The sequence below is a fragment of the Ceratotherium simum genome, chromosome 9, assembly GCF_057802395.1.
Source record: "Ceratotherium simum simum isolate JZ-2026a chromosome 9, ASM5780239v1, whole genome shotgun sequence".
Taxonomy (NCBI): domain Eukaryota; kingdom Metazoa; phylum Chordata; class Mammalia; order Perissodactyla; family Rhinocerotidae; genus Ceratotherium; species Ceratotherium simum.
In genome coordinates this window covers 7241968-7256409 of record NC_141908.1, presented here as the reverse complement: position 1 = coordinate 7256409, position 14442 = coordinate 7241968, and positions in this window count along the sequence as shown.

The window sequence follows — 14442 nt, the reverse complement described above, 5'->3', positions numbered from 1 at the left end:
ATCAAGATTTATTTCTTCCCCAAGATTTATAACTGTGAATATTTATTTGCGTTTGTAATGCATATTAAATATAATAACCCCCAATAAAATACTAAGTGTAAATTGCTTCCCAATTTGCGAATTCTACATAAAGGTTTAACTTAGCAAATGAAAACAATCCTTTCCTCTCCAAATAGCAAATGATGTAATTAAATAAAATTAACAATCCAGAGTTTAAATTGTAAAATTAAATATGTATCTTGATAAGATTTTAAGTAATGTTTAGTATAATATATTCACTTTGTAATGTACTTACTTTGTTTATTGTTTTCTGTCTGTTTCTTATAAATATTTTATTGCTTTGTTAGTTAATTAGAGTTTGCTTAGTGATTTCTAAGTACATGCATTAATTAATTCTCTGTGAGCAGAAACATTGTGCCTATTATTAAAGATTGTTGAGGCATTCTCTACCGTATGGTAGTGTCTACATCTTGATAAAACATCTGTATGAAAAATAAAGATAGTTAACTCCATATTTACTGACCCATATGTGACCTAGTTTGAATATGGCATTCATCACCAAGTTCTGTGATTTACTAGCCGGTGTCCTGGAAAGTCAGCATGGTATAGTTCAAGGGATTTGTAAACTTTCATTGTACAGGAGGAGATAGTAAATATTTTGTCTTTGTTGGCCGGATCATTTGTCACAACTAATCAATTTTGCCCTTGTTGCAAGTAAGCAGCCACAGACAATATGTAAATTAATGGATGCAGCTGTACTCCAATGAAACTTTATTAATGGATATTGAAATTTGAATTTCATCTAATTTTCATGCATCATGAAATATTATTCTTCTACTAATTTTTTTCAAACATTTAAGAAACACTCTTCGGTCAAAAATATACTGGATTTAATGATGATGATTAGAGTGATGATAATGGTGATAAGATTTTTTGGTAGGATAAGATCATGGCCTCATTCATCAACTAGGGTTCTCTTTATGTTTATAAACAATGTTCTTGCAAGAGTTCAGAACACAAATGGCATGACCATTTTCATGATATTTATTGGTCTTTACTATTATATTAATAGGCATGTCCTTAAGACATCATGTGGTCAAGAAAAGATAAGATATCTTTACCTTTTTTGGTGTTCCTGTTTCTTATATGGGAAAGATAAAATACCTATCTGAAAAATTTTGTATATATATGTATTCACAATGTTAATGCATGTGTTAATACAATGTAAATTTTAATTCTTGCATTTGTCACAAAGGTATTTTTATATATATTTGTGAGATATAGATCTCTCTCTCTCTCTCTCTATCTATCTATAGAGAGAGAGAGTGAATGCCTGGCACATGAACACCTAATGATATACACTTAGTAAATGTTGGTGGTAGTGTGATTAATGGTCATTAATATTTTATTCATAATCACCTTCTTCCTTTCTTCATCTCCTACTATGACTACTAATAAAAGAATATGGTCTTTTCACTGTATGTACAGTAGGTAGGGAGACTTAAGGAGAGAGTCCCAACTTGGAAAGCATCCTGCAAAAGCATACTGGAGACTACAAAGATTGTCTAGCCAGTTTTATCTGTGGGGAGTTTCAGAGCCACCTGTAAGATTTTCTTCCTAACTGAAGGAAGAGTTCAGAAATACACAGTTCTTACAAGAGCATGATTCAGGGGTACGGTGTGTTAGAGCACGTGGGGAAGGGTGGTGGACCATTGTGAACACAGTATAGATCTATGACTTAGATTGTCTTCTGGCTTATCTCCTACACCTGTTTTTGAACCCAAGACTTATGAGACAGAATAGTCATTTCTCTTATATCTCTATAAGATTAAAAAGAGAATGTAACTTAGAACACTTTCATAGTTTATTTGTCAAAATATAGTAGAAATGACAGTGAATGATATTTTTATCATTTTAAATAACAGAAACCATGGAAAAGGCAAGGTGATCTGAAAAGCAAGCCAAATAGGAGCTGTATTTGTAGACATCATGTTCCAGGGACATCAAGAGCATCGTAACAACTTTGAACTTTTTGATCCCCACTACAAATGTTATCACTAGCAAGAACTCTCAAAATACCTCATTAGAGGAGTCTAAGAAGATAATGGCAGCCACCAATGAGTGGCCTATAAACCACCTCATAAAAAATAGTCTCCTCTTGAGAACTCCCAAAATGAAACAATTTCAGAAGTCTATGATTCTCTCACTTGTGAGTAAAGTAGTTTTTATTGGGAGCTAATTTTTCACATCAATAAGTAGGTGAACATAAATTCTAGACATACAGAATTATGGATGTTTAGGTCAATATATTACAGAACATAAACAAAATTTAGAGAAAAATAGTGGTTTTCCCAATGTTGCAAAAATAGCTAGATTCAAAGCTGAGGTGAAAAAACCAAGTGAGTTTTGTTCAGCCTTTTTCCCATACCTTAAGACATTTTCTTTTCTTTCATGTATTCTAAATTTTAGTACTAATACATCTTTCTTCTCAGTTCTATTTTAGTGATAATGATTCTCTGTATATATACACACATATATACATATATAATTATGCATCCTACACACACATATGCATATATATCTCAGAAAATATAAAATTGAATAATATCAGTCTACATAAGAAAGTAAAGAAAATGAGTTATTTTTTTATTTTTCAATATTAAAGAAAAATAAAACAAAAATTTGGGCTTTTTAAAGGAAGATTGACAAAGATGTTTATTAATATGGAATCTAAGAGGTTGTTTTTTCTTCGCCACTTAGGATAAAATGGAAGACTATAAACTTAAATTATACAAGAAAGGATACTCCCATAACAAATGAAAATATGCTATAGAAAAGCTAAAAAAATCACTATTTTTAAATTTTTTTTGTCCATCTAAATTGTTTCTTGGGAGAGGAAAATATCTGTGGACTGGTAAATTTGTTCATGCTTATTTTCAAGCCTTCATATAAACCAACAGCAAGTGTTATGACCATATGGCTTGTGAGAGAAAAGAGTTAATGATTTTGATAAATTGCAAAACGACTCATTCAAATCTAAGTGTATCAATTTTGGTGTAGACCACTTTAAAGAAGATGGCAAGCCTTAGCTTATCTCACAGGTAATTTCTATGTACAGATTTAGGGCAATCCAGCCTGCATTATTGTATCACATCTTCCAAAGTATTTTATAATGCCTTAAACAATGTATTTAGCTTGCAATGGAGACCCCAAAACAATCCCCAAAGCATCATTTCCTTATACTCAATTTAGAGGAATGATGCTTTAAAATATTTTATTTAGTTCATTATCAGGATACACAGTAAGTGTTTAAGGATAAATAGTACCAATAATACAATGGACATTCTTATAAAAAGAATTTGTGAGAATGAGTATTAAACATGACAAAAGCCCTTTGGAAACATTTTCCATGCAATGAAACATATCAAAACATCATTATTTTGAACTTTTACATTGTGATAATAAAAATTTCAAATAAAATCTAAAGAAATTCTAAGTGTTGCTGAACCAAAAGGGAATCTTAAATCTATTCTTTTTGTACCTCAATGGGCACACTTAAATTCAAATTGTGGGATTACATCATTCTTCTGAGGAAAATGAAATCTCCTTAAAAAGATAGAAACTGACTGGTGTCAAGATGGCAGTGTAGGCAAACTCTGAACTCACCTCCTCCCACAGACACAACAGACTTGTAACTACTCTTGGAACAATTACCCCTGACAGAAAACTGAAAACTGGGTAAGAGGAACCCCTGCAACACACAACAGTCCAGACTGAAGCAGAAGAGACAGAAATTCCCTTCTGGAGAGAAAAAAAGCCACCTTCAAAAGCTGCAGCACTTCACAGCCACCCAGAAGCAATCCAAAGCTATGTAGCCTTCCCTGGAGGAGCAGAGGATCTGAGTGGGAAAGCAGTGCCACTATAAGCATTTTTTAGACACAGTACAAGACACAAATGTCCTAATATCTGGCCTTACTGGCTACTAACAACAGCAGGGAATATCTCCAGAAGAGCTATCAGACATGAGAGAAAAAAAAGCCAACTCTTAAAGAGCCCATGAACAAAGGCACCCATTTTGGAAAGCAATCTAAAATCACCAGAAAGAAAGGTGTATAGTCCTTTGGTGAAAAAACACTCACCAGATAGACCATGGGTGCATCTCAGTGAGAGATGAGACCTCTCCAGGGACTGAGACATTGATGGCAGCCATTGTTGTGACCCTGTGTAGGCATGCTGACACAGTCAGTGGCAGATGCCATTGGAGTTCTTCCACTAACCTCTCAGCCCAGGGTCTGCCCCACTGAATAGAGCACCAATTTAATCCAGCTCAGCCAGGGCAAGCCACCTGCACTAAGGACTGGTGCCACCTAACAACAAACCCTTGGGAAACCTGTGGGCTTACATAGGCTAGGAGACTGGATTATCTGCAGCTGGGGGCAAGTGGGTCCAACTCTGCAGCACAGGGCATGCATGAGGAGTGGGTGGAGTGTGTGGGCCCTCTGCCATGGGGCCCACTTCAGGCGGTCAGTGCACATGCACAGGGCAAGACTATGCTGATGATGTGTGTTGCCCTGGGGGCCATGGGGCTTGTCAGCTGCAGAAACCTTATGCTTCTCAAACAGCCACATAGGGGATCAGCCCCACCTTCCAAAGCCTGAAACATTTGGGTGCTCCCCTGCCTGGGGCCAGCCCCATCCATCTGCAATCCTGAGAGAGCTGACAAGAGCCTTATAGGCATGAGGCCTATAGCAATTGTAAGCCCCTGAGCCTAAAAACCAGCTACACTGGGAGCCTAGTCACTTAAGAGAAAAACCGAAACAGGAATGTGCTATTAGACCTTGTGGCCAACAGTGCTAGGGCTGTCTACACCTAATAAAGAGAAGGAAATGTCCATAGCAGCCACACACAGCTGAGCATTAGAACCAGCTGGCCAGGGGACAACTCAGGGCACCTACAGCAAGAGAAACCCTGCCACAACAGAAGGACACACGTAACCCACATGGGGGTTACTCCTGGAACACTGGGAACTAGTGATGAGAGGGAAATACACTGCTGGGCCTCATAAAGCACCTCTCACATAAGGTCGCCTCTCCAAGATCAGGAGACATAGCTGACCTACCTAATACATAGATACAAGAACAGAGAAAGAGGCAAAATGAAGAGACAAAGGAATACATTTGAAGTAAGGGATCACGACAAAACTCCAGAGAAATAACTAAAAGAAACAGAAATGAGCAATCTACCTAACAAAAAGTCCAAAGAGTCATAAAGATGTTCACTGATCTTGGGAGAAGAATGGATGAACTCAATGAGAACATCAACAAAGAAATGGAAAATATACAAAAGAAACAATCAGAAATGAAGAATACAATACTGGAAATGAAAAATTCACTAGAGGGAATCAAAAGCAGAGTAGATGATAGAGAAAAATAGATCAGCAAGCTGGATGAAAGACTAGAGGAAATCACCCAAGCATAGCAAATAAAGTAAAAAAGAATTAAAAAGAAAGAGGACAGTCTAAGAGGCCTCTGGGACAATATTAAGTGTACTAACATCCATGTTGTAGGTGTCCCAGAAGAAGACAGAGACAAATGGGCAGAGAATATATTTGAAGAAATAATAACTGAAAACATTCCTAACACAAGGGAGGAAACAGATGTCCAGGTACAGGAAGCACAGAGAGTACCAAAATGATAAACCTAGAGGCCTACTCCGAGACACATCATAATTAAAATCTCTATAATTAAAGATAAAAAGAGAATCCTAAAAGCCTTAAGAGAAAGACTACAAGTTACATACTAATGAAACCCCATAAGGTTATCAGCGGAATTCTCAACAGAAATCTTACAGGCTAGAAGAGAGTGGCATGATATATTTAAAGTGCTAAAAGGAAAAAACCTACAGCCAAGAATACTCTAACCAGCGAAGTTATCATTCAGAATAGAAGGAGAGATAAAAACCCATAGAAGCAAAAACTAATGGAGCTTATCACCAAGAAACCAATCCCGCAAGAAATGCTAAAGGGATTTATTTAAGGGGCAAAGAGAACACAAATAGGAAAAAGTTATCTATTTCTATGATAAGAGGGTAATGGATTCAAATGCACAAAAAAGATATTAGATGTGATATCAAAAACATAAAATGTAGGAGGAAGGGTGTAAAAGAGTAGAGCTTTTAGAAAGAGGTCAAACTAAATAGAACATCAACTTAATATAGATTGCTATAAATGTAGATTATTATATATGAACGTCATGGTAATCACAAACCAGAAACTTATAATAAACACATAAAAACCTAAGAGAATGAACCCAAACATAATACTAAAGAAAGCCATCAAGCCACAAGGGAAGAGAGCAAGAGAAGAAGAGAGGAATAGAAGAAATACTAAAACACACAGAAAACAAGTAACACAATGGCAATAAGTAAATTCTTATCAATAGCTACTTTAAATGTCAATGGACTAAATGCTCCAATCAAAAGACACAGTGAGGACAATTAGATAAAAAAACAATATCCATATATATGCTTCATACAAGAGACACACTTCAGACATAAAGATACTCACAAACTGAAAGTGAAGAGATGGAAAAAAATACTCCATGCAAATGGAAATGAAAAGAAAGCTGGGGTAGCAATATTTATATGTGAAAAAACAGACATTAAAACAAACACTGTAACAAGAGACAAAGAAGGGCACTACTTCATGATAAAGTGAATAACCCAACAAGAGGATATAACAATTGTAAATATCTATGCACCCAACAAAGGATCACCTAAATATATAAAGCAATTATTAACAGACATAAAAGGAAAAGTACACAGTAACACAATAATAGTGTGGGAATTTAACACTCCACTTACACCAATGGATAGATCATCCAAACAGAAGATCAATAAGGAAACATTGGCCTTAAACAGCAACCTAGACCAGATGGACTTAGTAGATATATATAAAACATTCCATCCAAAAACCAAAGAACACACATTTCTTTCAAATGCACATGGAACATTCTCCATAATTGATCACATATTAGGCCACAAACCAAGTCTTACTAAATTTAAGAAGACTGAAATAACACCAAGCATCTTTTCTAGCAACAACAGTATGAAACTAGAGATCAACTACAGGAAGAAAATCAGAAATGCCACGAATATGTGGAGGTTAAAAAAATGCTACTGAACAACGATTGGATCAATGAAGAAATCAAAGGAGAAATCAAAAATTACTTGGAGACGAATGAAAAAGTACAACATTCCAGAATTTATACGATACAGCAAAAGTGGTTCTAAGAGGGAAGTTTCTAGCAATACAGGCCTACCTCAACAAACGAGGAAAATCACAAAAACAATATAAGAGTGCACTTAAAGGAAGTGGAAAAAGAAGAGCAACCAAGACCCAAAATCAGTCGTAGAAGGAAAATAATAAAAATCAGAGCAGAAATAAATGAAATAGAGACTAAAACAACAATAGAAAAAATCAATGAAACCAACAGCTGATTCTTTGAAAAGATAAACAAAATTAACAAACCTTTGGCTAACATACTAAGAAAAAAAGAGAGAAGGCTAAAACAAATAAAATCAGAAATGAAAGAGGAGAAATTATCACAGATACCTCAGAAATACAAAAGATTATAAGAGAATACTATGAAAAGCTATATGTCAACAAATTGGATAATCTAGAAGAAACAGATAAATTCTTAAAACAAATTCTTCATACAGCCATCAAATCCAAAACTGAATCAAGAAGAAATAGAGAATTTGAATAGACCAGTCACCAGTTAAGAAGACAGAAACAGTCATCAAAAATCTCCCCAAAATAGAAGTCCAAGACCGGATGGCTTCCCTGGTGAATTCTACCAATCATTCAAAGACTTAACACCTATTCTTCTCAAAATGTTCCAAAAAATTGAAGAGGAGAGGAAGCATCCTAACTCATTCTATGAAGCCAACATTACCCTGATACCAAAACAAGACAAGGACAACACAAACAAAGAAAATTATAGACCAATATCGCTAATGAACATTGATGTAAAAATCCTCAATAAAATACAAGCAAATTGGATATAACAATGCATTAAAAAGATTATACACCTTGATCAAGTGGGATTTATTCCAGGGATGCAGGGATGGCTCAACATCTGCAAATAAATCTATGTGATACACCACATTAACAAAATGAAGAATAAAAATCACATGATCATTTCAATAGATGCAGAGAAAGCATTTGACATGATACAGCATCCACTTATGATAAAAACTGTGAATAAAATGGGTATAGAAGGAAAGTACCTCAGTGTAATAAAGGCCATATATGACAAACCCACAGCTAATATCATCTTCAATGGTGAAAAACTGAAAGCTATCCCTTTAAAAACTGAAACCAGACAAGGATGCCCACTTTCACCACTCCTGTTTAACACAGTATTGGAAGTCCTAGCCAGAGCAATCAGGCAAGAAAAAGAAATAAAAGGGATCAAAATTGGAAAAGAAGTGAAACTGCCACTATTTGCAGGTGACATGATTTTATATATAGAAAACCCTAAAGAATCCATCATAAAACTTTTAGAAATAATAAATGAATATGGTAAAGTTGCAGGATTCAAAATCAACATACAAAATTCAGTTGCATTTCTATACACTAACAATGAAGTAGCAGAAAGAGAAATTAAGAATACAATCCCATTTACAATCGCAACCAAAATAATAAAGTACCTAGGAATAAACTTAACCAATGATGTGAAAGATCTATACACTGAAAACTTACAACATGGTTGTAATAAATTGAAGAAGACACAAAGAAATGGAAAGATATTCTGTGCTCTTGGATTGGAAGGATTAACATGGTTAAAGTGTCCATACTTCCTAAAGCAAACTGTAGATTCAGTGCAATCCTTATCAAATTCCAATAACATTTTTCACAGAAATTGAACCAAGAATCCTAAAATTTATATGGAACAACAAAAGACCCCAATTAGCCAAATGAATCTTGAGAAAAAAGAACAAAGCTGGAGGTATCACACTCTCTGATTTCAAAATATAATAGAAAGCTATAGTAACCAAAACAAAATGGTACTGGCACAAAAACAGACACACAGATGAATGGAACAGAATCAAGAGCCCAGAAATAAATCCACACATCTACAGACAGGTAATTTTCAACAAGGGAGCCAAGAACATACAATGGACAAAGGAAAGTCTCTTCAATAAATAGTGTTGGGAAAACTGGACAGCCACAGGCAAAAAAAAATGCAGGTAGACCATTATCTTACATCACATAAAAGAATTAATTTAAAATGGATTAAAGACTTGAATGTAAGACCGGAAACCATGAAACTTCTAGAAGAAAACATTGGCAGTATACTCTTTGACATTGGTCTTAGCAGCATAATTTAAAGTACCATGTCTGACTGAGCAAGAGAAACAATAGAACATTGGTCTTAGCAGCATAATTTAAAGTACCATGTCTGACTGAGCAAGAGAAACAATAGAAAAAATAAACAAATGGGACTACATCAAACTAAAAAGCTTCTGCACAGCAAAGGAAACCATCAACAAAACGAAAAGACAACCTAATGATTGGGAGAAGATATTTGCAAACCATATATCTGATAAGGAGTTAACCTCCAAAATATATAAAGAACTCATACATCTCAACAACAAATAAACTAACAACCTAATTTAAAAATGGCTGGAGCCAGCCCAGTGGCGTAGCAGTCAAGTTTGCGCACTCCACTATGGTGGCCCAGGTTTCGCAGGTTTGGATCCCGGGTGAAGACCAACACATCACTTGTCAAACCATGCTGTGGTGGCATCCCATATAAAGTAGAGGAAGATGGGCACCGATGTTAACCCAGGGCCAATCTTCCTCAGCAAAAAGAGGAGGATTGGCAATGGATGTTAGGTCAGGACTAATCTTTCTCACCAAAAAAAAAAAAAAAGAAATAGAAGTTGTAAAAAAGTAGCAAATTGAAATTATAAAACTGAAAAATAGTATAAATAAAAACTCACTGGATGTGCTCAACTGTATATTGGATATAACAGAGGATAGAAACAGTAAGCTTGGGAAAGAACAACAGAATTCACACAGTCTGAAAAACCAAGGGAAAATACAGTAAAAAAAATAGAGCCAATGTTTATATCAAGAGTACCAAGAAGTAGAATGGAATGAGTATGTGGTTAAAAGATTATTTGAGGAAATAAGAGCTAAAAATTTCCCAAATTTGCCAATACACAAACTTATAGATCCAAGATGCTGAATGAGCCCCAAATGGAATAAATCACAATAAAAGCCCTACTAAGACACATCAGAATTAAACTCTTGAATACTAAAGACAAAAAATGTTGAATGCAGTCATAGAGAAATGGCACATTATTATTAATAATAGAAGACCAATTCAAATCAAAGGATTTCTCTTCTTAAGCAAGGAGGCCAGAAGGAATTGACACGATGTTTTTCAAGCACTGAAAGAAAAGTGCTATCTCCCATGAATTCTATATCCATTGAAAATATGCTTCCGAAATGAAGGAGAAATTGAAGCATTCTAAGATAAAGGAAAATTAAAAAAAAAAAAAACCTCTAGGAGACCTATCCTTAAAGATTGACTAAAGGAAATTCTTCAAACCAAAAATAAATGATAAAAGAAACATAAAAAATGAAGAACAATGGAAAGAGTAAAAATAGGAGTAAATATAATACACTATCCTGTTCCTTATGAGTTTTATATATAATATTTGAAGGCTGAAACAAAAATTATAATGCCGTCTGATACATAAGACAATGATACTTAAAGTGGGAGAGTAAGGTTCTAATAGAAATGAAGTTTCCACACTTCCCACAATGTGGTCAACCATTTATACCAATACTGTAATGTCACGTACATATATTCTAAAACCCAGATCAACCACTAAAAAAACCAAACAGAGATACACAGACAACACCATAAAATATCAATGAGATCCCAAAAAACAAAAGAACAAACAACAATATTTACGTAACCCATAGGAAGGCAAGAAAAGAAAAACATAGTAACAATAACAACAAAAAAAGCTAATAGATATCAATATTAAAATAGCAGACTTAAGTGCTAATAAACATATAATTACTTTAAATGTAAATATCCTAAATACAATAATCCTAATACGGAGATTGGCAGATTGGCAGAGTGGATAAAAGAACATGACTCGACTGTGTGCAGCTTACAAAAACCAGCTTAAAATTCAATGATGTAGGTAGGTTGAAAATAAAAAGATGAAAAAAGATATACCACGTAAATATTTTTAAAAGCTATTTAAAAACTAAAGGAGCTATATTAACATCTAATAAAGTATATTGTGTAACAAAGAAAATTACTAAAGAGGATCACTGCCTCATGATAAAGGATCAACCCACCAACAATACATCACAAACTTAAATATGTACACACAGAAAGATGGAGCCTCAAATGCATGATACAAAAGCTGATAGAAAAAATAGACAAATCCCCAAATAAAACTGAGGACTTCAACATCACCTTCATCAGCAGCTAATGGAAGTACTAGACAGAAAATGAGCAAGGCTATAGAAGATTTGAACATAATCAATGAACAGTATGTAATTGATAGGTATAGAATACTCCAGCCAACAACAGGAGAATAAACAATAATTTCAAGTGTTCAGGAGACATTCACCAAGATGGACCATATCCTGGGCCGTAAAACATCCTTCATCAAATCTAAAAAACATTGAATTGATTCAGAATGTTTTTTAACCATAATGCAATCAAACTAGAAATCAATAACAGAAGACAATAGGAAGATTGTTAAGCATGTGGAAATTAAACAACACACTCCAAGTAACTCTTACCTCAAAGAGGAAGTATAAAACAAAAATTAAAAATGAATACTTAGAACTAAATGAAAATACAACATATCAAAATATGTGGCACATAGATAAAAGCATGTTGATAGGGAAATTTATGGCATTAAATACTTAAATTAGAAATGAGGAAATGTCTCAAATCAATAATCTGATTTTCTACCTCAAGAAACTAGAGAGAGAGAACAAATTAAACCAAGAGCCAAGATAAAAAAGGAAATAATACAAGAGCAGAAACCAATAAAAGAGAGGATGTCATAAGAGGTCTTCTACTCATTAAAAGTATAATAAGGGAATATTACATATAATCTCATGCTTATAAATTTGACAACTTAGAAAACATGGAGAAATTCTTCAAAACCAAATACTGCCAAAGTAAACTAGTATGAAATAGGTAACCAGAGAAACCCTATAACCATTAAAGAGATTGAATTTATAACTGAAAAGTTCTTCCAAAAGTAATTTCCAAACTCAAATGGCTTCATTAGAGAATTCTACCAAGTATTTTAAAAAGTATTAATACCAATTTACACAATATCTTCCAGAAAATTCAAATTGATGTACACATCCCATCTCTTTGTTTGATACCAATGTTACTCAAATACCAAAACCAGACAAACATAGTACAAAAAAAGAAAACTACAGACCAATAACTACTATGAATTCAGACAAGAAAAAAAATCCCTAGTAAGATATTAGGAAATTAAATTCAACAATGCATAAGAACAATTATATACCATGACCAAGTGGTATGTATTGCAGGTATGCAAGACTTGCGCAATATTTAAAAATCAACATAATCCACCATGTCAATAGGTTAAAAAAGAAAACACATATGAATGTACTAATTGATGCCAAAAAAAGCATTTGACAAAAATCCAAGCCCCATTCATGATAAATAAAAAAAACAAAAGATCTCAGCCAAATAGCAATAGAGGGCAACTTCCTCTACTTGACAAACAACATCTATAAAAAATCTACAATTAACATCGTATATAAGGGCAAAGGAATAAATATTTCCCTGTGATGTTCAGGAAGAAGTAAAGAGTGAGCACTTTTATTCAATGTAGTACTGGAAGTTCTAACCACTGCATTAAGACAAGAAAAATAAATTTAAAAAGCATATACATGGGAAACAAAGAAATACGACTGTCTCTATTTGCAGATGACACAACATGATTATTTATATAAAAAATCCCAAGGAATCTACAAAAAAATTTATAGAACTAATACATGAGTTCAGCAAGCTATCGGGATACGGGATACAGAATCAACATGCAAAAATCACATAATAATCAATCCAATTTCTATATACAAACATTGAATGGGTAGAAACCAAAATTAAAAATCTAACACCATTTATAATTGTTAAAAAATGCAATGTTTAGGTATTCAATTAAGCAAGAAAAACAGAATTTGTATGAGGAATATAATGAAATGCTAATCGAAAGAAACTTAAGTAAATGAAGAGGCATCCAAGGTACATAGACTAGAATATTCAATATAGGAAAGATGTCAGTTCAGCACAAATTGATGCATACATTAAAAATCATTCCTATCAAAATCCCAGCAAGGATTTTTGTGGACATAGGCAAGCTTATTCTGAAATTTATATAGAAATGCACAGATCCTAGAATAGTTAAAACCATCTTGACAGAGAATAAAGTTTGAGGAATCACTCAACTTAATATTAAGTTGTACTATATAGCTACAAGAATCAGGATATTGTGTCATTGGAGGAAAAAGAGACACACAGATTAATTGAGCAGAACAGATGGTGTAGAAATAGACTTATATACATATGCTCGACTGATATTTGACAAAGGAGAAAAAGCAATTTAATAGAGGGAAAATAGTCTTTCAACAAATGGAGCAATTGGAAATCTATCGGCAAAAAAAGGAAATGAACCTCAATCAAAACCCCAAATGACTCATGGACTTAAAAGTAAAATATAAAACTATAATACTTTTAGAAAAAACAGGAGGAAATTTTCAGAACACAGGGTAAATAGTTCTTAGACTTGATACCAAAAGCATTACCCATGAAAGGAAATATTGATAAACTGGACTTCATCAAAATTAAACAACAAACAAAAAACATTGGTTTTGTAAAAGCTCATGTGAAGAGGCTGAAAAGACAAATATGGACTGGAAGAAATATTTGCAAATCACATTTCTGGCAAAGAACTAGCACCTAGACTTTATTAAGAGCTCTCAAAACTCAACAGTAATAAAACAAACAATCCAATTAGAAAGTGGCAAAAGATATAAAAAGACATTTCACTGAAGAGAAGATACCAATGGCAAACAAACACATGAGAATATGTTTAATTAGCCATCAGGTGACTGCAAACTAAAACCAAAATGAATTATCATTGCATACCTACCACCAAAATGGCTAAAACAAGAAAAAAAAATGTTGACAACACCAAATGCTGGCAAGGATGCTTAAAAACTAGATCATTAATACAGTGCTGGTAGGAATGTAAAGTAGTACAGCCACTCTGGAAAACTATATAGCAGTTGCTCCTAAAACTATACATGTAATCACATATGATCCAGAAATTGCACACTAGGGCATTTATCCC